The 23,749-nt window shown below is 40.0% G+C and overlaps 1 protein-coding gene across 2 annotated transcripts in view; it reads left to right on the top strand.

Annotated features, from left to right (window-relative positions):
• SH3GL2 (SH3 domain containing GRB2 like 2, endophilin A1) overlaps nucleotides 1–23,749 on the top strand; it is a 97,659-nt gene that overhangs the window by 55,424 nt on the left and 18,486 nt on the right. The gene's annotated exons all lie outside the window — the stretch shown is intronic.

Below are 23,749 nucleotides of genomic sequence, written 5' to 3'. Positions count from 1 at the left end.
CATGAGCGGTTTTTAGATGTACCCTCTTGCTGCATTTTATATGTCAAAATTGAGGTGTACCTCTCCCCAGCACAAGTGCCTCAGCAGTGGCAAGCTGAATCCTGACAGATTGATCTAGCATGATGATGTATATTGTATATAGAAGTAGTCCCAATGCTCCCCAGGCAGCAATAGGATACAAAAGGGAGAAAAGTTGAGGAAGTAGATATTACTCTTCACACAAAGAGCAGTGACATAGACACAGCTGCAGCCTCATTTCAAGAAATGGCTAGCGCTGTTTGTTTGTAGGTTAATACATCTGGTGTCAATCCCATAGTATTTAGAGTTAAAATTTCTCAGAATTTTAATTTCAGAGGATTTTTTTCCTGTGTCAGGAGAAAAAAATTGTAGCTTGATACTGTTTTGTGTTGATTTGTTTTCCCAGTTTCAAATTTTATTATGATTATAAAATTCATTATTGATAATATTATTTCAGGGCATAATGTCTTCATTATAGGGTGTTTTTTCATACTTAAAACTCATGGGGGTTTTGCCTTTTTTTTCCCCCTGACATTCCCACAGTATAAGAGAAGGGAGTACTCATTTGCAATTCTAACTGTTCATTTTGCTCTGTTTGACAGAAGTAACATCATATATTAAGAAAATGTGTCTCGGAAATAGCTCAACTTCACAAAAGAGCTTTATACGGCAAATAAGAATTAGAAACTTATCAGTTACTCCTAAAGATAAGTAAAATATTTGTTGTAAGAGCAAATTACATGCTCTTTTCCATTAAGCACAGTAATTCTTTCTTCAATTTCCTCAGTAATTTAAAGTAGCATTATCCTTCAGAGTGGCTGTGCTGTGGTAAGATAAGCTTGAGAATTAAATAGAAACTGTATCAGCAAAGCCTTTTCATCCCCCACTTTCTACTAAATAAAATGCGACATCAGTCATGAGAGTGGAGTGCACTGCCAGGTTATCTCATCAGAGGTTGTACTGCTGCTGAAACTGTAAAAAAACAAAGTCATGGTAGCTTGTGCATTAACAGATTCTGCTGTGGTGTGTAGTGATCGGGAATAAAATCAAATGGTTGGGTTGCCACCAGGACAAGAGCTTGTAATGCTTTTTGTGACAGCTCCACAAATAGATGCTGCCTCAGGTTTGTGAAGTACAGGAGATAGTATATAACTGGGAGTAGCCTTTCTTCACTTAGATAAAAGACTTCGGGCTGTGCACTTTTACCATCTTTTGACGTCTTTATAAAAAGGAGATGCAGTTGGCTTTGGTTTTCCTAATTTCATCCCCCACCCGCCCCAGACATACCACTGTTCCCTTTCACAAGTGTAATGGCAGAACCAGTTGCGCATTTTTGTGGTGCTGGAAGGAAGTCTTCTCCAAGCTCCTGTTTTCCCACCCCTGCAACAGCCACAGCTTGCTTTCCCATATGCCTCTTTTGAAACTTCTAATACAAGCAGGATTCAATGGATCATGGCCCACCTTGTAATGGTCCACATATTTGTAGTGGAGAGCCTAATGGCTGAAGAATGAGAAGTGCAAAGTAAATCTTGAGAGCGCCAGTAGTACATGTATCCATACAGTTTTTTGCCCTGATTTGTCAGATTGTGTCTACCAAGCTAATTTTCACAGTGTCATTTTATGTGATGTTCTTTTAGCTTTTGAAAAAGGCTGCTAAACTGTGTGTCAAAAATCTAAACTGTGTGTACCTCTTTTTTAGTTTTTGTCCATGTTTATATTGACATAGAGTGTCTGGATGTGAGATTCTTGGACCATAATCAGGAGGCACAGCATGACAGATTGCAAATCCATCACAACTCCAGCATATTTTAAGGAGAAGACATAAAAATGGTTTCTTTTTCTGTATCTTACCAGTCCCAGAGTAGCAAAAAATTGAGTCGCAGGGAAAATGTTTTTCACCGTTCATCCATATTCACAACATAGCTTATTTATTGTCCCCCCATCTACACAACTTCAAAGTGAGTGACATATTCAGCATAAATGGAGTATGAAAAATGACATACTGCAAAATCCAGTATGATTTGTCTGTCTCTGTACTTCTAAGTTTCATCTAGATAGTTTTCAACCACTAAAATCTTTGATTTTGAATGGTTAGAGAATATTAGCACTCATATGTCTGCATTTATACATATATTATATATACTATTTATGTATTTTTTTATTGTTTAAAAAGCCACATTCATCTGTATTGATATGTACTGTAATGCCTGTATTACTCTGCCCCCAGCCTGTGGTACTGCCTGAGACTGTCGTAACCCAAGGGTGAGACCCAGCAATTGGCCTTGTTGAACCTCACACACTCAGGCTTGGCCCATCAATCCAGCTGTTCCAGGTCCCTCTGCAGAGCCTCCCTACCTGCTCCACTTGGTACCATCAGCAAACTCACCGAGGGTGAACTCAGTCCCCTCATCTGTCACTAAGATATTAATGTTCTGAGCCCTGAGGAACACCCACTGGTGACCAGCCATCACCTGGATTTAACTCCATTCACCACCATTCTCTGGGCCCAGCCAGCCAGTTTTTCACACAGTGAAAAATGCACCCATCTGGTTTCTCCCAGAGAATGTTGTGTGAAATGGTGTTAACAGCTTTACCAAAGTCCAGGCAGATAACATGCACAGCCCTTCTTCCCCCATGCTAAGCAGATCAGATGTTTAACACTACATCACTTCTGCCACTTTCCTTTGTAAAGTCAGTAGGAATTTTTCTGCTGATCTCTGTAGTATAAGGTAAATTCTGGCAACTACAGCGTTTTCCTAAGAAGCAGGTTTTGCTAACTTTCTGCTGAGAAAATTTGTACTTCACAAACATTCTACCTCCAAGATGTGGTGGTGACTAGGATCCTCATTAATCTATCCCTCTACTGATGTGTAGGGAAGAACATGTATGTGCTGAAATCTGGTTACAGGTGATTACAGGACATGCTTAAGTTGTGCTCATTCAGCAAGATATATCACTGTAAAAACATTTCACAGTGGCGCCCACCCACACAGGAGAGGGAGTAGTGTCTTAAGACGTCTGTAAGGGTAGTTTCAGCTGTAATACAGCTTGTTTACTGGTCTTCTGAAGACTGAGAATAAATGAGTTAAAAACATTTTCTAAATTATGTGTATGTGAGACACCATCACAAGCACATAGTAATGCAAAGTCTGTGCTTCTCATTGACTCAACAGCCTTCAGGTGGTGCTCTAGAAGATGCAAGGGCCTTCTGCCTGTCACTGAATAGTTTGTGCAGGCTGGTGTACGACTTTCTCTAGATGGGAGACATTAAGGCAGTTAAGGCCAACAAAACTCATTAATTTGTTCAAAACTGACCACCTCTGGACATAATTCTGCTTGCATGTTTCAAGTACTTGGAATTTTTGAATTACTTTATGGCAAGAAACAGCAGTTTAAAACATTGAGGACTTCTCAGAAATTACTTTTAACTTCAGATTGTGTATAGTGCTAAGCAACTTCCAAGACAAAGTAAACCAGTGAAGTATTTAGTGGCCTATCTCTGTGTTTCTTTTACAGTCAACTACCTGTCCCAAGGCTGTGTGAGAATACAGTCCAACTTACTCTTCCCCTCACCTCACCAAGATCAAACTCTTTGGGTGAAATTAACATATTAATTGTCTGTAAAATGGACAATAGCTCTGAGCATATTGTTAACTAGATTATTGGTCTCATTTACTATTTAAATTAAGAGGCCACTGATGTATTTTTGTTCGTGGTTGTGATGTTTCAATTTTGGCATTTGAAAACCTCATCTGGCTTGCATTTTTGTTGCTTTTTGCTTTTACATCACCATAGAATAATGTGGTAAATTTTATATTGAACATAATTGTTCTCTGTTTAGTTAGCAGATTAACATAAATGATCATACATACTTTGATATCCCATGCAGACTGCTATGTGGTTTTATCCTAAAACTCATTACATATTTTAATACTTGCCAGTATGGAAAACATGGGAGGACAGAGAGAAGAAAAAGTTCTACCTTCCCCTCTAGTGTAAGATGATTGTCTTTTAAAACATTTCTCATTAGGATATTTCAAAATGAAGGGGAATCCTGTGCATTTCAGAGTTTTATTTTGCATATTCCTTTCATCTTATTCTGTAAAGTACAAATACTCTTTTTGCTGAAATGAAATATTTCTGGGATAGAACCTGGAATAAAGCAGATCAGTGCCGGGCAACGCAATCACATATTTTTAAGAAAACAGATGAAAGAAGAAGTGAATCTTCCACTGAGATGGCAGCATACAGCATCTGTTAGAATTACTTGTGTCATAAAACAGAAGCTGATTCATGCGTGTTACACTGGCTGAAGGGCTTGTTTCCTTTGTGCTCTGGTTTCCATGCTTTTTTCACATGCCCTCTCTTCTCCTGCTAGGTAGAACTGTTTTGCAGGTAGCAGATAGTAACCTTTGTGTGTTTTACAGAAGCTGTAAAATATGTGTGCATTTGGCAAGGGCTGTATGGCATATCTTAGGTCAGATGTATACTGCTGTCTTGGGGTGACTTTATGATGCTCATATCCCCAGCTGCCTGTTCTGCCTGTGCTGGATATTGAGTTCTGCACCTTTAGGACAGGTTCTGAGAGTGAAGGGGAGGAAGGAGTGTGCAGTTTGTTTGCAGAAGCTGCCCTGGCTCCCCTCCATCCTTCTCCTGGGCTGTGCTGTCTGCACTGGGAGAGAGCTCTCCTTGGCTCTTACTCAGGGTTTTCTAGCTAGCTGAGGCACACAGGTTCCTGGACTGTCAGTTCTTGGAACTGACCAGCCCTGCTCTGGACTGAAAACCCAGAAGAGCAGCGGGAGCTCACACCTGTGTCCCAGCAGGGCCGGGATGGGGCATTTCCCAGCAGAAGGGACTGGGGGAGACTGAGCGAGCAGAGCTACACCCCATGACAGGCACTTTCTGAATTTGCTATCTCTTCAGAACAGCAAGAGGCTTCATTGTTTAGTACTATTCCTTTTTTATGCTTGTGAATACTTTGTCTGTTAAATAAACAGTTTTTTCCACATTTCTCCAAGGAAATCTTTTCCCGTACCAGTTGGATGAGGGGCTGCTTGAATCTGCTTTCTAGAGGGACCCCTTTGGAAGTTTCCTCCCAAATCTGCCCTAAACCAGGACAACTGCAAAATGGAGAGCATAGGTGTCAGTGAGGTGCCTGTAGGTTGGAAGCAGACAGAGTCCATGGGCATTGGCCTTTCCAAGTCTCTCAAAGACAGACATGGTCTTTCTAAATGGGTTGAAATAAACTAAATAAACTAAATAAACTATTGCTGTGTAACTGAACTTGACCTAAATATGCAGATTTCTTTCTAAAAAGAACGACTCATAGGATGGTTCATCTGCATTAGATGCTGAAATAATCTGATGGGGCTTTAGCACCAAGCAGTATATTTCCAGTCTACATTTCTGCACTTAGTTGACAATATTGTTCCATAATTGGTATGGTTTTATTCAGTTTGCACTGTCTAAAATGTGATTGCCCATTTTTCAGAGGAACATGTCTTTGGTGTGTTTAGGAAGGATGAAATGGCAGCATTTATAAAACCTTATCTATTCACTATTTTTCAGACTTATTTTATCTCATCTCTGGAAGTAGTCTATTTGCAAGTGTATGTGCATGTGCACATTAGAATCTACTTTGCTTGTTTTGTTTTCTGCATGGGCTAACAGAGTTTAAGAACACTTTAACTATGAAGTTTAAAAACACTTCATTGTTAGTGATGGACTTCCAGATACTGAGGGCAGGGAGTGGCCGTAAAAATGGATTAGCTTCTAAAGGCAATTCAGAAAAGAATCTGTTGTCGCTTTTCATATTTTTGTAAAAATGAAGAAATGTATGCAGTTCCACATTTGTATCTTCCAAATCAGTTTTTAAAATTCAAAGTCCTCATTTTTAATGAGCTTGCACAGTCAGGTCATGAAGACTTCATAAACTGCAAGAGTTTATTCTCATAAACGATTGAAATTACAGGGAAAAGGCAGAAGGCAGCAACTGAATTTGTACATGAGGAGGAGCATTCCTCTTTTCTGTAAAGCTTCAGGTATGTTTATAATTTCATCTGCAGTGAACTCAGATGTTTGATAACTGTGTGAGCCTGAAAGACTGATTGTAGAAGACTGCAAATACCTTGAAATATTCAATGAAGTAAATTTTTTAAAGTTTTGAGCTGGCTGCAGATCCTTTGAACAAGGACCTGTGTGATCTGTTGTTTGGTTTTTTAAAATTTCTGGTTTCATTTAAAATCACATTTTCATCAGCATTCCATCAACAAATTGTGAGCTAACATTAGCAAAACTGCCTTTTTCATTTTATCTCTTAAAAATTTGTATATCCCTTTTAGTAGGGAAGACTCTGCTTTGTAAACTAGTTAAAGATTTCCTGAAAGGTTCCAATTTTTCTTTGTCACAGGAGCCTTCTTAGAGCATTGATATCTTGAACACAAGTTAGAACCATAAAGTCATTACTGCAACCAAGGCAGAGTTTGTTGTATTGTTCAGTGTTGCATTGTGATCAGATGTGACAGCAGTCATGAACTGGTCAGTGAGGTCAATGCTATTGCATTATCTATTTTCAGGAGAATTTTATGTTCATTTTTCTAATTTCTTTGGTACCTCTTAGAGAGCAGTACCTGTCAGAGAGCAGCAGACTCACTTCTGCTTTTGCTTAATGCAGATGTGTTTGTGTAGCTGCATGGATGTCAGAGCTGCTTCTGATGTGTCTCTTGTTTATTTCTGCAGGTTTTGTTTCCTTACATTTTAAAATGACCTTTATCATTGGTAGCTACTACACACAGTGTTGAAAAGATGAAAATTATCATCTTCAAATTTAGGTATTAATCCCTAAGGCTGTGGCTATGTCTTCATTTTGGAAGGAAGGACATGCTCTTCCTCCGTGCCAGGAATACTGACAGAATCCCTCTGCTGACCTTGCTACCTCTGCTCTGTGTAGCGTGCTCACAATACAATGCATTGTCAGGCTAAGTGGTGCCTCCAGTCATTTTCTTCTTCCATCTGGATGTGTTTCATCCACTCCTAACTCACTCAGTCCCCTTTCTCTTCTTTTTCTCTTGCGTACATCTTAGAAGCACAAAAAAGCATGCCACCATTTCAGTCCATCAAGGGGATCAGCCCAGAAATGCCCAGTGGCTGGCAGAGCATTTCTGTTGTATTGCAGTGCTCTCCAGCCCCAAGAACAGGCCAGTGCTTTGGGATATATTGCCCTTAAATGGTAAGTTGAGATGCAGGACAGTGTTGGATGGATTTGGCTTGTTATGTATGTGGTTAAGAAGCTATCAACGCTGCCTGCCAACAACATAAGAAAATAATTTGGACTGGTGCTTTGCTGTGCTGTGTAGACTGCCTTTTAAATGTGGTGGCAATAGAAAACTAGAAATAAAATGTATGTCAGTACTAGCAACAGCTGACAGGTTTTTCCTCACAAGCTTCTTTTAATGCCTTCTTTTAGACAGATAACAATTAATTCAGTGAGAGTTTCCAACAAACTGTTTTCCAAATTTAGCAGGAGCAACTTCACAATATCACAGTTTGTACAGCTGTTAAGTTGATGAATCATATTTAAGCCATGTTCTCTTACCCTCTAGCAGCTTCTGAATGTTCCCTGCATTCTCACATTTCCAGATGTTAAAGACTAGGCTAACTTTCACCCAGCAAAAGGCATGTAGACTGATATATGTTATGTAGAGGTGTAAACTATGCTCTAAATAAAATTTAGTTGCTGTAAATTTCTCATGCTGTTATTTTGCCTGCTTTTTTTGGGTTTTTTGTTGGTTTGTTTCTTGTTGGTTTGTTTTTTCTTTGGTTTGGTTTTGGTTTTTGGTTTTGTTTTGTGGTTGTTGTTTTGGCCAGGTTATGACCTATTTATTTCTGCTAGACTTTAATTTATTCCAAAGCTTTAACATTCTATGAAAATGGGCAGTTGTTTTGCCTAACAAGGTCATGTCTGCTTTATCAATCAATATTGTTGCATCACTGCATGCATAATGCTGATCAAACATTTGTACTCTGTATTATGGAGTTCTTATCAAGCTGTAGATTGTGTCCTAGCACTCTTTACCTGCTATGACTGTTTTTCACTGCCTGTGAAATACTCCAGTGTTTTCCAAAGTTGACATCTAGCACTTGTAAGTCAGCTGGATCAGTAGCCAAGACTAAATATTCTTTGTGAAGAGTGAGCATGAGCTCAGCCTCCCAGCTGACAGCTTAAACCACTGCTGCAGGAAGCACAGTTTTGTGCTGAAATGGAGAACATGAAGACAAGCAGTCTGGTGATATAGTTTAAGAAACCATAGGATGCTTTAAATTTCCCATCACCTGTGCCCAGATTGTGTCTGCTTCATGGTAAGGTAGATGCATACCAAGTGAAGTAGTGAGATGGTAGAGATAATTGGTTTTCTTCTGAATTTAGAACCTACATGGATGAAGCAAACATGTTGATGCATGTATTTTAGCTAAGATGGACCATGATCCATAAAAATGCTCCAGATTAGGATGCTAACCAGTTGGATACCTGGTCTGTGTTCTTTTTCTCTCTTTTTTCACTTCATATTGTACATGTGCCATCCATCTACCCTAAAGTACAACAACAAAATTTAAAGCCTTAATTCTATCTTCCTAGAGGAAGCAGCTTTCTTTGAAAGCCTCATAAAATTGCTTTGGAGACATGAGAGAGGTATGGAAGTTTGCATTAATGTGTCATTTTATGGTGTACACTCTTTCAAATACAAACCCTACATTTGTACATGATAATAGAGCATGGTAGGTCAGGAGCTGGCAACTAGCAGCATTCCAGATGAGAAAGCCAGTGCTGTGCACCTTTCTAAGAGAGAAACCTGAGAACTCCAGAAATTTTTAGTGGGTTTGGGCTAGTTTTGCACTCTCTCAGAATTTCCTTATCACCACCCAGCTGAATGAGCTCCTTACATCAAAGAAACAGGCAGCTACCAAAGTTTTTGCCACTCTGAGAAAAAATGAAAAACCACAGAGTGTAGGGCAGGGCTCCCACTACTGCTCTGTGGTGAACTTGTAAGAAATGTGGGTCTGAATCCAGATCTCTTTGCACAAAAGTGAAAAACCTGTGGGCATTTTGTTGCCCACAGGTTCTCTATAGAGACTGGCCGAATCATGGTACTGCTGTCATCAGAAGTAGATATATCCTACAGGAATAGATTCTCTGCTTCTTTCCTGTACTTCAAAAAAGCTGAGATTGGCATGTCTTCCAGCTAGCACAGCCACCTTTTTAATACGAATTTCTTCCTTTTCTCATACTGGTGTCCTGCTGGGGAGTGTTGAAAAAAGCACACAGTGTTCTTACTGTCTTCAGCGTTCTGTCAGCTTTTGAGCTTCTGCCAGCTTCTCTTTGTCAGCTCCCAAAGCCACTCTAAACTTCAGAGATGCTGGGGTTGTGACCAGCTTTCTGGCTGAATTTAAACGTTGCAGAGAGCCAGCCTCCTGAAGTGTGTGTTTGGTAAACAGGCGAGACTTCAGTAATAAGTTTAAACTTATTAATGCGTGAAATTAATTCTGTTATCATGGATGCATTGCAGTGTCTCTGCTATCAGCCCACTTCTGTCACTGGAATGCATAACATAAATTTCAATTTTTGTGGTCCTAGAGTAATACCTTCCTCATCTGTCATGGTGTGGGTGCCTCTGGGCAGCAACTTGCTTTTTCAGAGGTACAGTACAGGGCAGTACACCAGCACTTCCTCAGCAGTTCCTTCCCTGCTATCACCCTGTTTTGTTTCACTGACCACAGGACAGCCTCTGGTGTAATGCAGCAGCATTGCAGCAGAGACTCTGCAGTAACTCCTGCCAGTGCAGAAGCTTGCGACGTACTTTCATACCGTGCACTAGCACTGAATGTGAATGACTTCCCCTGCATTGCTGGAGATGCAGCAATTTGCAGTATGGCCCTTGGTAGTAAGGCTAGATCAGGCTGAAGAAAGGATTGTTCCTGCCACCTTCTTTCCTTCCCTTTGAGTACTCTAGCTGAAGATGAAAAATGAAAAAAGGGATTTAATCTAAATAAAAAAGTAAGAATGTGGGACAGGCTCACAATGCATGTTTCTTATCATGATAAAATACTGGAGGTTGGGATCCTGACCTTTATGGATCCTTCTTGAGGAGAAAGAGTTTGGCAGAGATATTTTGCTTTTGCTCCACAGTGGTATTACAGGAGAGCCTGTCCCATAAAGAGTTTAATTCATGGTTTGACAGGCTTTAGCAATGGCTTGTCTTTCACGCTGACAGTTGCTGTGTCTTATGTATGTTACATCTATAGCCAATTTCCCTGGCTTTCTGACCTGCCTTCGGACTGCTAGTGGGACTCACAAACAGGGCTGTGGGCCCTACTACTAGCAGCTGTGAGGACTAGCAAGGCCAAGCTATTGTATCTGTATAAAGGGTATTTAGAAGATGCTTTGTGAGAGAAGAAGGCAAGCCTTTTAGAGTCCAGTCATAGCCTTCCCTGCTTGAGTTTCCAAAATTCAGTTTACTTCCTGGTCTTTGAATAGCACACTTTATTGTTCACACTCTGAATCCAACAGCAGAGTCAAGGGAACTTTTAAGAGTGAATAAAGCTAGCCAGCCTGTGGCTAGCTTGGTGTTGTGATGGAACAGGCCAGCAAACAAAGATTTCTAGCAGGAAGAAAGTGATTTCAGGGCCATCAGGGGACAACGTATATTATTCCATGATTAAATATATCTACTGAGTGACAGAAGGGAAAAAGAAAAGATAATCTCAGGCTTGTCTGGCAGATGCTTACCTAAAATACATCATGAACATTTCTCTAAGATATGCTGCTCATGGCAAGCAGTAGCAAGTGCAAATTAATGCTAACCATTTTCCCGTGTGCTTTGCAAGTGCATTTCTTCATTTTGCCATGGAGAAAGCAGACTCAACAGCACGATCAAAGTCTCAGTGAAAACAGGGACTAAAATATTAAGTTCTCTGGAGATTCCTAGATCTCTAGGGTTTTTAACTTTTGTCTTTCACACTGTCTTTATGACCTGTTACAGGATCTGTGGTAGCAGTGGTGTCACTGTGCTCCTCAGTTTTGTGTGGGAAGGATCTGCTGCTGAGCTCCAGCTGACATGGTGGCTTGCTATTGTGGCTGTACAGCTCAAGAAGAGCAACTTACTAGTGAACTGGAAATGGACATTACTGTAACTTAGATGTATGTAAAATTTGGATCCTGTTTTCATTTTACTACAGAAGTGACTTTTTTATATTCTCATGTTGTTCTGTTGACAGTCTCTATTTTGCAGAAGTTGTTGACATATTTAAAAGAAAGATAGAATAAAATTCAAATAATTTTAAAGACAATGCTGAGTGTGATAAACTTTCCTTGTGAAATCTGTTGTGTTTAATGGAAGTGTGGGTTTTACTCAATTTCACTAACAAATAGCTACAGTGTGAATTTAAGGCTTAACACTCCCACTTCTGGCTTCTCTTGTGAGATCTATCACATTTTCTGAGTTTCCTGAAACTTTCCAAAACTAATGATAGTGGATCATGTGGCTTGTAAGTGAGGAATACCCTTATACAGATGGCTATTCTGGAAAAATTGGGTAAGATTGCTCTACATTAGCTGAAATAATTTTCAGTATATGATAAGATGCTGTGCATCAACACTGATGTTTTATACAGCCTCTTAATGTTTCTGAGATAAGTTATCTCCATAATAATCTGGAAAAGTCCTTTTTTTATTCTATATTTTGATACCAGTTGAAAAATAAGAAGTCTAAACTGCAGATAATTTACATATGCTTTCGTGGTGAGTACAGTTCCTATTCTAATTTATCTGAATAAGCAGAAGAGCTCCTCTCTTGCTGACTGTTATTGCTGAGAATGAGATTTGCCACAAGATGTTCCGTAATCCACAGAGAACCAGGGTCATGATCATAAATCTAAATTGCAGATGTCACATGTTTTCTGTGGTAACAAATTCTGATGCCATAAATGCCAAACAGTGCAGGATCAGCCAGACACAAAACTTAGCCTGCAAGTGGTAGTTTTTTTCTTACTCCAGTGTGTAGAGCAACAGAGGAAAAAAAAGTCTTGGTTAGGGACTACATTTTTAAAAATAAGAATGTTCCTTTTCCTGTTTTTTTCCTGAAAATACTGCAATGAATGAAAACTTTCACCATATACACAGAGACTTCTTCCCATTAAAATGTGCACTTCTCACTACTTTCTTTTGCAAGTTGGCTATATCTTCCTTGTGTTTGAAAAGCTCACAGCATCACGGAATTTTAGAGCCTATTTGAAAATTTTTAACAAACCTGGAAATAATTCTGTCACTGTGCTTCCTTATTGTGACAGAAAAAAACCCAAAATGGCAAAAACATCATGGCAGAACTGTAGAAACCTTTGGAAGAAGTAGTGAGCAATCAGGAATAACAAATCAATAGGGTGACTTGAATTTAATGAGCATGAACTACAGATAGCATTATCTTTCTCCATTGTGAATTTGTAAACTTCATTCATTATTCTTTCCCATAGCTTTTGTATTACTAACAATTTTCTTTCTACCAACTTGTCCACTGTGTGACAATTTTTATAGGACTGTGTGTCAACAGGCTTCCTTTGAGGAATAGAAAATTGTGCCATGGATACTATTTGGAGTTAGGAATGCATGCAATAAGGAGACTGTTGTTTTTCAGTCTTACTGTGGTATGGCCACGTTGCAAAGTGGGGAAGGCAGTGCATTGTGTCGGTAATCTATTTAAAGTTGTTTTTCTATTCCTTTATAGAAACAAAGCTGCTATCTATACTCGTTTCCAAACTAGTATGTCATTAAATTAATCAAGCTGCAAACTCAGGTGACTACTAGTGTAGTTGAATGTGGGTCTTACTGCATTTTCAATTTTGGGTAGTGTCATATTTTGCCCTTCACAATTTTCTGGTAGCAGTTGTGTGACCTGTACATTGTTCAGAACTCTGGTACGGTGTGGTGTGCTGGAATGGCTGTCTGATGCATGTTTGATTCATCTTTATATTTGTGAATAGTGAGAGTTGACAGCATCAGTGACATCTTTAGAGGACTGCTGTATGAGATACTGAGTAAATGATCACTGTATTCTATAATAGGTTACTGGAATTTTCAAGATGTTCATAGTGACTGCACTAGCATTCTTTTGTCCTTTGACATGCTGCATCATAACACAGCAATTCTCCAAAAAAAAAGGGGGGGGGAAAGGGTTATTTGCACAAATATATGAAAAATGAAGCAAATAGCTTCGTAAATATGACTTAAGAAGTTTTGTTGTTTCACATGAAATCCATCTACCAAACCTCATTCCTGTTTCTCTGCCTTATGTTCCAGCTCCTGTTAACATTTAACAAAAACTATGTTCCTAATATTAACAGCCAGGAAAATGATAGTTTATTTTTTCCCCTAAGTGTAAGAATCAGGCCAGTTTTTTTGTTCCTACTGAAACCATTCTGACCAGCAGATGTCAAATTTGTGTTCTACAGGAGTGGAAATAGAATCTTAAAATTGGAATTTACTTTAAGTATAGCACTAGTTTTCACTCAAATAAAGTATGAAGATACCAACAGTAAAACATGACATTATTAGGGATAGAAGAAGTCTGTATATTCCTGATTGATAAAAATGTTTTCAGGATATCCCCTCCTTCCTTTAAAAAACCTGATTTTAAATCTGTTGTAAAGCAAGAACCAAAATGTTGATACCTTGAAATGATGTGATCGGGGAGACTTTTGGTTCTGAGTAGCTGTAGCTGTTAGGTGACGATATTCCTGAGAGCTTCTTACATCTTTGGCAGGAGAGCAGATCCTTAGATGATGGAAGCTGGCATGGCTTCATGACCTGTGATAATCAAATCTGACTGTCTTAGATACTGATGGGGTGGTAGCCTTAGTGAAATGCTTTAACAGTTGATTTGGAGGATTAATATAAACTGGCTGAAAGATATCGTTTAATTTAGTCAATACTACTACATGGCATTAGATGTGGGTCCAATTGCAAATGCCTTTCTTGGGGTCAAAGGTCTCACCTGACCACTTTTGATTTTGGCCTTGAAAAGGGGGTTTGATACACTCTTTGGAGCAGATTATCCCCTTCTGCCCCAAGAGGCAAGAACTGTTGAGGGTTTAATTTTTTAAAATTTTTTAAATCTGAATTCTTAATTTGAATTCTGATCTCTGACTGCTTGAGTGACTGTGGTCTTCAAGAAAAAAAAAAATCAAAACCAAACAGAACTTAATTTTTTAAGTGGGATTTTGGTTCAGCTGTTTTGTTTTTTTTTTCCTGAGGTCAGTGCTTCTCCAAACCATAGATTTCTCTGGATAATGGAAGTGAACACAGTTCCTTGAGGGGCCTGTGATGTAACTGTGCTGAGAAAAGAGACTACCAGCCTCAGAAGGGCTGAGGAGTTGACAGCTCATCTCTCCCTCTCCTTTGACTTACCCCTGTTTGTAACAGTATTTGTCACAGGGCTTTACAAATTAATTTTCTGCTTAGCACATAGTTATTTTAGCCACCTTAAAGGAATGACTCTCAGTGGTATCTGTGAGCCTAATATTGATAAGATGAGCAAAAAGTTTAGAAAAGAGGGGTGGCCTGCATTTTGACTCTGCAGTGACCAGCAGAGAACTGTTGGGCTGTGCTTTTAAGAATGTCATACATTCCTCAGCTAGAGTAGTGATAATGTGAAAGAAAGGAGCAATTGCTATGGTTTATAGATGTGAATTAGGACATTTAGAGCATCTGTGTGGGGATGAATAGACATGTCTTTGCAAATCCTCATCAACCATGAAAATATTTCAAAATGATGAGATGTAGAGCTACAGCCAAAAAGGGCTGGAAGACTAATTACTTTTGAGTACTTTGCAGCCCTAGAGTTGAACTAGAGAAATTAAAAATCTATTTTAAATATTTAAGTGCTAGCATATTAGCATACTGTTATTTTTGGGATGTGAAATCTTTATGCTAAGGAGCTCCTGCACAGATTTAGCTATATTATCTGTAGTAGGATATCCATTTGCAGAAGATTCATTCATGAAACCTAAAATGATAAAAACTTTTACAGCACTGAAACTCTCCTTTGTCCTCTACTCCTAACAGTACTGTGATTCTTTTGTGGCACTTCACTTACCTCTATAGGGCACAAGTTTAAATTCATTTGTATTCAGGTTATTGGTAAGAGGGTGTCTGTATTGTTTTGAGCATGTCTATTTTTTACAGGGAAGACAGGACAAACACAGTTCCTTGCTTTTGTCATAGTATTGTTGTTTCATTAATGCACCATTTTGGCTACTAATTTGTGAGATGCTGACAGAAAACAAACAGAGCTGATAGCTATTTCCTATTGCACAGATAATTGCAGCCTGCATTAGTAAGTGCTTGGCCCTGATTCACTTACAGCTTTGTTGTAGTAGAACCAAAGTGAATTTAAAATCATACAGATGTCTGGATTTTACTAACTGCATATGAGTGACTGTGGGTATTCCTCTTCTTTATACTAAAAAATAGTACAGAGGACCTAGCACAGTAGTTAAAACCAAGAGGGGGAAAAGGGAAATTTTTCTTTTCCTTCTTCTTGTTTATTACTGGAATCCCTTCACTGAAGTCAGTAGTTAATAACTTATATGGTGATTAATTTATTATGACAAATAACATCCCAGTGAAAGATTAATGCATTCACTAGATCATATGCACGTGATTTAGTTGAGGGATTATACCACTAAAAGACTTTGTGACTGACAATGCAATTGCTAAAATCCATTTTGAATGGTGCTGCATAGCAGTTACTGTTCAAGTCTGTTATTGTCAATATTACTGACTGTAAAGTTCAATGCATTACATTGTATCTGGGAAATGAAACAGTAGCACAAAATAATTTACAAACCAGTTTTCGAACTGAATATTTTATAAAAATCCCAGGAGTATTTGCTAAAGTCATAATACCAGAGTTCACTTTATTTCTTTCTTTCTAGATAAGTGAGGTAGGTATTTTATGTATAACTTAACATAACACTCAAGCTCTTCCATGGCGTGAATATAGGGTGTTTTTTTCATCAATCTCTCTGTCTCTCTGTCTATCAAGTTCATTTATAAAATGTTGATTTTTACTGATTATCTGCTTTGGGTTGAGTCAATGTCTGAAAGTTCTTAAGCATGGGTGCCTTTTGCCTTCTAGATGGCTAGAGCCACACCTTGGGAGCTTTTTAATCCTTTGTGCTCAAGTATGGTTTCCATCCTTGGTCAAAGATTGGATCTCTGAGGCTTAAGCAGTAATATGTTATTTCTAAGTGTTTAACTGTAGAGTGTGTTTGAAATAAGTTTTTCCAAAGGAATAATAAGTCTGACTTGTTGTACTGAATAAACAGAAAAAAATCTAGCATTTCTACAAGGGCATGGTGTAGCTAGATTTTTAGGTTCCTCCTCTGCCCCGAGATCACCCCAGAGGGACACGAAGGTGGTTCAAAACCTGGTTTTCCCCGAAGCCGCCGAAGAGAGACTGCCGGAGACAGTTTTCTCTTTTTCCAAGGACTGTTTATTGTTTCTTATCTCTGGGACACTTTGCCTGGCCAGCAGCGGTCTGCTCAGCCTGGCATCCATGGTGGAATCCACCTGGTCAAGGCAGGGCTGATCTTATATAGTTAGTACTACGTATTACATGTTTACAAAATTTTACCAATACAATACAATTTTATTAAATGGTCCAGCCCTGTCCCCAACCAATCCAAGAGGCCAACGTGTCACCCACATGGATGACATGGAGAAGAAGGAGGAAAAGGTGTCCACCCCCCAAATTCTCCATCTTGGCCACGTGTCCCTTATCATAAACATTCAAGAAAACCTATTTATCTACGTTCTAACATTCTAATTTACACTCTACTCATCATTATTTTCTGTGTCTCTTCTCTCAATGTGGGCAGATTCTCCCAAGGAGCCAAATCCAGCCCCTGCAGCTCCTGGGCAGCACTCAGGGGTCTCTGAGGGGTCTGCCAGGGGGGTTTTTGCACCCCCAAAGGAGCCAGGGAAAAATCCTGGACTCCCACATCTCCCCCCTCTGTTTGCAGCAAAGAGACCTCCTTCACGGTTTTGTCCAGAGCCCTTTTCACAGCTTTGTTCAAGGCGTGCCGAGTGCATGGGATGATGCATGGCAAAGCAATGAGAATAGTAACAAGCTCCACTAATATATAAAAACCTACTTTCAAAATTTCTTTTTACAAAGGTAAAAGATCAAAAAGGTCAAACAGACCATCCAGGCACAATAACTGTGCTAGAACTCGGAAGGATGGTTTGTTTGAGACTACAATATAATTGCTATATACATTCTAATTTGGAGTAACATCCATTGTTTGGTTCTTTTTCACCCCTAAAACATCACATACAATTCCAAAATCCATTGTTGAACCAAAAATTTCTAATTCTTTTGGTTTGAAAACAGCCACAGGGAGAAATTGAACCCACACATGCCATCCATTCACAGGAGTTGTCACAACTCACATCACCCATGAAGGGATGCCCTCCGGAATGGACCATTCTTTCACTGTCAACCCCACCAGACATGTTGAAAATGGCTTTTTTGCCTGGAATGCCTCAAACAAATTGTTTCCAACCCCACTGTCCATGCTAAACTTTCCCAAACACTCTCCCTTGGCTGCATCACTGGTAAATCCTCTTTTTCACCTAATACAGTTGACAAAAAATAAGATACAACAGCATATAAACAATCATTTTTCACTGTCAGTCCTTAAGTCTTTTAAATCTTGTTTGAAGAGAAGTTCACATCCTTTTTCCTTGATGTCTGCCAACACTCCCCTTGGAATCTTGGCGGATTGTTGTACTGGATCATTGTGAGGAGGGTCTCCTGCTAATTCTGCCATGGTGAGGTTAGCATGAGCACCACCTTGGTATTTCTTTCGCAGCTCCTTCAAAGCTCTTCTCCATCTGCGCTCCCATATAAGTCCTTGTGTGTCAGTAAGTATCAATGACACAAGAGATTTCACGTCACATGAAGTCAAGTCATATTCATTGAGAATACCTTTTAAAAACGGTTTAAAATATGAAGATCCCAGTCCATAATCTCTAATTGCCTTAATAAAATTTTTAACTAAATCATGATTTAATTTTTGCCATCTTTGGTTTTGTCCTTGTGGGTCATAATTCACTGGCATGGCTATTTCACCAGTCCCAATTGCAGGACATTTTCTGCTTCTTGTCAAGTCCATTCGAATATTTGTCCAATCAACTAAAGTATCTTGAGCTGCTGTTGCAGGTCTGTGTGTCTCTGTAGGAATTTGTCTGTTCAAAGGTATTACTTGTTGAGATTGAGGCCAAGCTGCTGCCTCATCCATTTTTTGATTCATTGGTATTGTAGAAATCTGTGGTCCTTGCCGCATTGTTCATTGAAAAGTCCTTGCCCATTATTGTCATCAACCTTGTTCTTCCCTTTATTATCACTTGTACTGTCATTTCTAAGTCTGTAAGAATTGTCCTTGGAGATCTGTAAGATAGGAAAACCCATTCTATAATTAAAAGAGGGTCTTTTTTGTGTTCATCCCAATGAAAAATCAAACCATATAGCTGTGTTTCTTCTCCCAACACTACTAAATGGAATGGTAAAGAGTCCACGTATCGGTGTGGAGTGGCGAGTGCCACAGTAAGTCCTGCTGAAAATCCATTGTCAGGTACATGTTCCACTGTGAAAGGAGATCTCTTCCCCATACAGTGAATGGCTTTTACACGAGTAATAGCTGTCTTCTGTCCGGGTCCTGTGAATGTTATTGAATTTTCACTTTGGAGACATACAGAACTTCCTCCAATGCCTGTGATTTGATCCAAAGGTACAATCAAGTTCCATTATTGAGGTCAGAAAATATATGAAATCAGTGTCACGTCCGGTGTTCACCATCCCTGTGATGGATGTTTTCCTGTTATGGTCTATCAAGTCCCGAGTAATAGTTGGCTGTTCACGGGTTATGTACTTCAACCATAACGTGTGTACTTCGACATGGTCATTGTAGTGTGGATGCCCTTCGCCCATTGCCGGCATTGCTTGATGCTCCAATGGATGCGATGGCAGAGCTATCGCTTTGGGCCAGTTGAGTATTTTGTGGAATTGTCAATGGGGGTCGAAGAGCCCTTGCTAAAATTGTCATCTCTTCGAAGCAGTCTGCTGAAACAACAGTAGGATACATTGTCAGTCCAAAATTGCTGCACCGGTCTCTGCCTATTATCAAAAAATCTTGTCTCTTTCAGCACGGTGCTTTCAGTCCTGTACGTATAGATGCAGATTCTTCATTCAAAAAAAACAAGTCACTTTTGAAGCTGACAGGATGTACTGCGTTCCTGGGCAGCAAATCCCTGTCACAGGGGATGTCCCCTAACACCCTGCTGAGGGAGTCAGATTGACGCTCCCCGACAACTGTATTGTCTGTGCCGGTGTTGTTGCTGTTCCTTGTTGCACTGCCATCATTTCTGTCGTAGCACAAGATGGTCCTGCACTTCGTGTTTTTTGGCAGTGGCAATGGTTTTCTGTCCACATCCATCAGAGAATAGCATTCACTTGCCAGATGTCTTCCTCTGCGACATCTAGGGTAAAGTTCTGGTGGCTTGGAAGTCTTTGTGGATTGAGGACAATTTTTCCCAAAATGTCCAAAAATTCCACAGTCGTAGCATTGTCCTTTAGACGGATTCTTTTTCTTCTTAAAATTTGCAAAAATCTTTTCATGTTGTTCTTGAAGAACTTCCATCATTTGCTCCTTGACAACTGAAGCTATATGTTGTGGTGTTCCAATATTGCTGCAGGCTTCAACCACCTCTGTCCTCTCTCTGTGGAGACACAAACAGAACCCTTCCCCCAAATGCTTACTTTGTAAGCTTTTCAACTTTCTCTGTCTCTATATTTTTGATCAAAACTGGAAAATTTTCCCTTGTACTATTATTTCAAGTATTATCTAACAAAGAAAACAAACCCAAAGTTTACAATCTTCTGCAAGTAAACATAATACAATAATTAACAATACTTTAAATAACAGGCATACATTTACAAGATTAGATAATTATCAATTTAAAAAAAAAACTGTGTCATCACCTCAGGGTCTGCAGACAGCTGACAAATCTTGATTCAATGAGAAATTAGATGGTCATCTCTGGAAAATGAACACCAAATTCACTTCAAAGTCAGCTTCAGCTGTTATATCGATAAGTCAAATTGTCAATCCAAACGATTGGAATATTATTTTGATGCAGAAAACACCTGGGTTTACACAATTTCTCTTTCAGTCAGAATTAAGGCTTGGCCAGAGCCTAAACTCTAATTGGAAGAGAACTCCCTGACATCTTCTTATTAAAGAAATAAACCACAACTCTTAACAACAAAGTTACAATTAAACATTTCAAAAAGAAATCAAACTCCTCTAGCAACTCATTTTCTCTAAAATTCATCTTTAGAGTAAGATACTTTGAACATGGCAAGACACTGCAGTGCTTCTATGATAACAACTCAGGAAAACCATAACATTAAATTTTTTTTTTCTGAGAATGAAGCTCAAATATTTTCTGGAATTCTGCAAAATATTCAAAACCATAAGATATCAAAGTGTCAGGTCACAAAAGACCTGCCAAAATAAAAGAGAGAATTAATAAAAGGAAAATAAAGAAACATTAAGTTCACAACTTAGCTGATTATCTTCATACATTTGATTCAAGGACATATCTGGAGGCTTTCCAAAACTTACTTAAAGTATTGAAAGATTTCAAATTAAACAATGAAACAGAAAACAAAATCATTCTGTAATATAGAATTCATACAATCTTATTACAGTGGTTTTAAAATTAAATACAGAAACTAAATTTAAATTTTAAAATCCAACTCAAAATCTATTGATTTATATTGACAATATTGCAAATACTTATAAACTGGCTTCTCTAAAACCATTAACTATAGGAAAATTAAAACTCAATGTTGACATTTAAATAAATGTCCACTCATATCTGACCAATAACAAATCACTAAATATAGATGATATATATTCAAATAAAATACAAAATACCTTATTATACCTTCAATTATTAAAATACCTAATACTATTAAAATACCTTTACCATTCTTAAAATTTCAGCTATTTTTTTAACAAAAATGCAAAAACAAACACCTTTAGTTTAACATACAAGAACTGAAAATAAAACTGACTCTCTTGTCCTGTTCCCTTGTTCTGTTTGTTCTCCACAGTATAGATAAAAAGCAGCTCTTGGCCTCTCTCCATCCCCCATTCCCCTCCCATCTGCAGCACTGGGTCTGTGCAGGCACAGGGGGAGCAGTGGGGGTGCTGCTGGAGCCTCTGGGAGCAGGGTGGCTGTGCCTCCCCCCCCTCTCTCGGTGAGCCTGGGCTGGTGACTTCACGCTGCTGTGCCTGGGTTTGCTCTGTCCGGCTCTGTCCAGGCAGCTGCCTGCAATTGCTTCGAAGTTGTTAATTTTTTCACCTTTGACTTAAAAAGCATAAATTTCTCTCCCCATTTGAATCTGCCAGTTCTAATGTGGACAACTCAGGTTTCCCTGAAACAGGGCATTCATCTCCTCCCCCAGCATTTCTGACAGCTGGAGACAGGTCTGTCTGTGTCTTTTCACAATTCTCGCTTTTCTGCGTCCCGGCCATTGCCGCAGGTTGCCCCTCCCTGGACATCCCTTGCAGCTAAATGCACCGAATCCGCGCTTTTTTCCTGTTTTTGTCCCGGTCAGTGTGAAGGCTGCCGCTCCCTCCCCCTTTGGGCTGAGAGCCGCCCGCATGGTCCTGTCCTTCTGCGTCCCAGTCCCCGCAGGTTGCCCCTCCCTGGACATCCCTGCGGCACCGAGCCCGCAATTTTTCGTGGTCCCGTCCCCCTCCCCTCTGTCCCCCACGCCCGGGGAGTCACCTGCAGCGCCCTCCCGCCTTCTGGGGTCAGGGTTTCTGAAGGGGTGAAATAGCAAAAATGTATGTCCTGCAACTCACTTGGAAATATTTCTAACTTAATTTCTCCCCTGGCCTTGCTGATGGCAAGGCCCTTGCTGAACCACCTGCTGCTGGCAAGGCAGTCATAAACTTCCCTCCCCCAGCTCATAGCTAGGTGAGAATCCTTCCCCAGTCTCTGAGGAACTTTAATTGCTTTCTCCGCCTGCTGATAGCAAGGCAGCCGTAAACCTCCCACCCCCTGCTCATGGCTAGGTGGGAATCCTATGATGTGTCTGATTCTGAACCATCTTACCCAAAAGCAATCCGTCCAAAATCAATTCGGAGGTTCCTGAAACCGACCAGCAGTGCACAGGAGCGAGGCTTCCCGGGACACCTCCTCTCCGACTCGCGTCTGGAACTCGGCTTTTCTTGGCAGAGGGCCATAAATCTCCTCCAAAGTCCTTTTCAACAGCGTGCCTCTTCTGAAGTTCTGTCTTTTGGGGGTCTGTACCTGCCTTTGCAGGCTACAAGGATCCATCAGGGTCCGTGCCAAATGTCTCTGCCTGGGGGGATCTCCTCCATGTCTGTGCGTCTTCTTGAGCTTGCCCTTCTGGGGGTCCGCACCCACCTTTGTGGGCTGTGGTGCATCCAGAGACGTCAGATGTCACTGCCCAGCCAGGGGGATGCCAGATGTCAATGCTCAGCCAGGGACGCCAGGTGTCCCAGTCTGGGGTTCCTCCTCTGCCCCGAGATCACCCCAGAGGGACACGAAGGTGGTTCAAAACCTGGTTTTCCCCGAAGCCGCCAAAGAGAGACTGCCGGAGACGGTTTTCTCTTTTTCCAAGGACAGTTTATTATTTCTTATCTCTGGGACACTTTGCCTGGCCAGCAGCGGTCTGCTCAGCCTGGCATCCATGGTGGAATCCGCCTGGTCAAGGCAGGGCTGATCTTATATAGTTAGTACTACGTATTACATGTTTACAAAATTTTACCAATACAATACAATTTTATTAAATGGTCCAGCCCTGACCCCAACCAATCCAAGAGGCCAACGTGTCACCCACATGGATGACATGGAGAAGAAGGAGGAAAAGGTGTCCACCCCCCAAATTCTCCATCTTGGCCACGTGTCCCTTATCATAAACATTCAAGAAAACCTATTTATCTACGTTCTAACATTCTAATTTACACTCTACTCATCATTATTTTCTGTGTCTCTTCTCTCAATGTGGGCAGATTCTCCCAAGGAGCCAAATCCAGCCCCTGCAGCTCCTGGGCAGCACTCAGGGGTCTCTGAGGGGTCTGCCAGGGGGGTTTTTGCACCCCCAAAGGAGCCAGGGAAAAACCCTGGACTCCCACAAATATTTTATAAAAATCCCAGGAGTATTTGCTAAAGTCATAATACCAGAGTTCACTTTATTTCTTTCTTTCTAGATAAGTGAGGTAGGTATTTTATGTATAACTTAACATAACACTCAAGCTCTTCCATGGCGTGAATATAGGGTGTTTTTTTCATCAATCTCTCTGTCTCTCTGTCTATCAAGTTCATTTATAAAATGTTGATTTTTACTGATTATCTGCTTTGGGTTGAGTCAATGTCTGAAAGTTCTTAAGCATGGGTGCCTTTTACCTTCTAGATGGCTAGAGCCACACCTTGGGAGCTTTTTAATCCTTTGTGCTCAAGTATGGTTTCCATCCTTGGTCAAAGATTGGATCTCTGAGGCTTAAGCAGTAATATGTTATTTCTAAGTGTTTAACTGTAGAGTGTGTTTGAAATAAGTTTTTCCAAAGGAATAATAAGTCT

This window comes from Erithacus rubecula (assembly GCF_903797595.1).
Source record: "Erithacus rubecula genome assembly, chromosome: Z".
In the NCBI taxonomy this organism is placed as follows: domain Eukaryota; kingdom Metazoa; phylum Chordata; class Aves; order Passeriformes; family Muscicapidae; genus Erithacus; species Erithacus rubecula.
The sequence above is the reverse complement of the archived record's forward strand: the minus strand, read 5'-3'. Positions and strand labels throughout refer to the sequence as shown.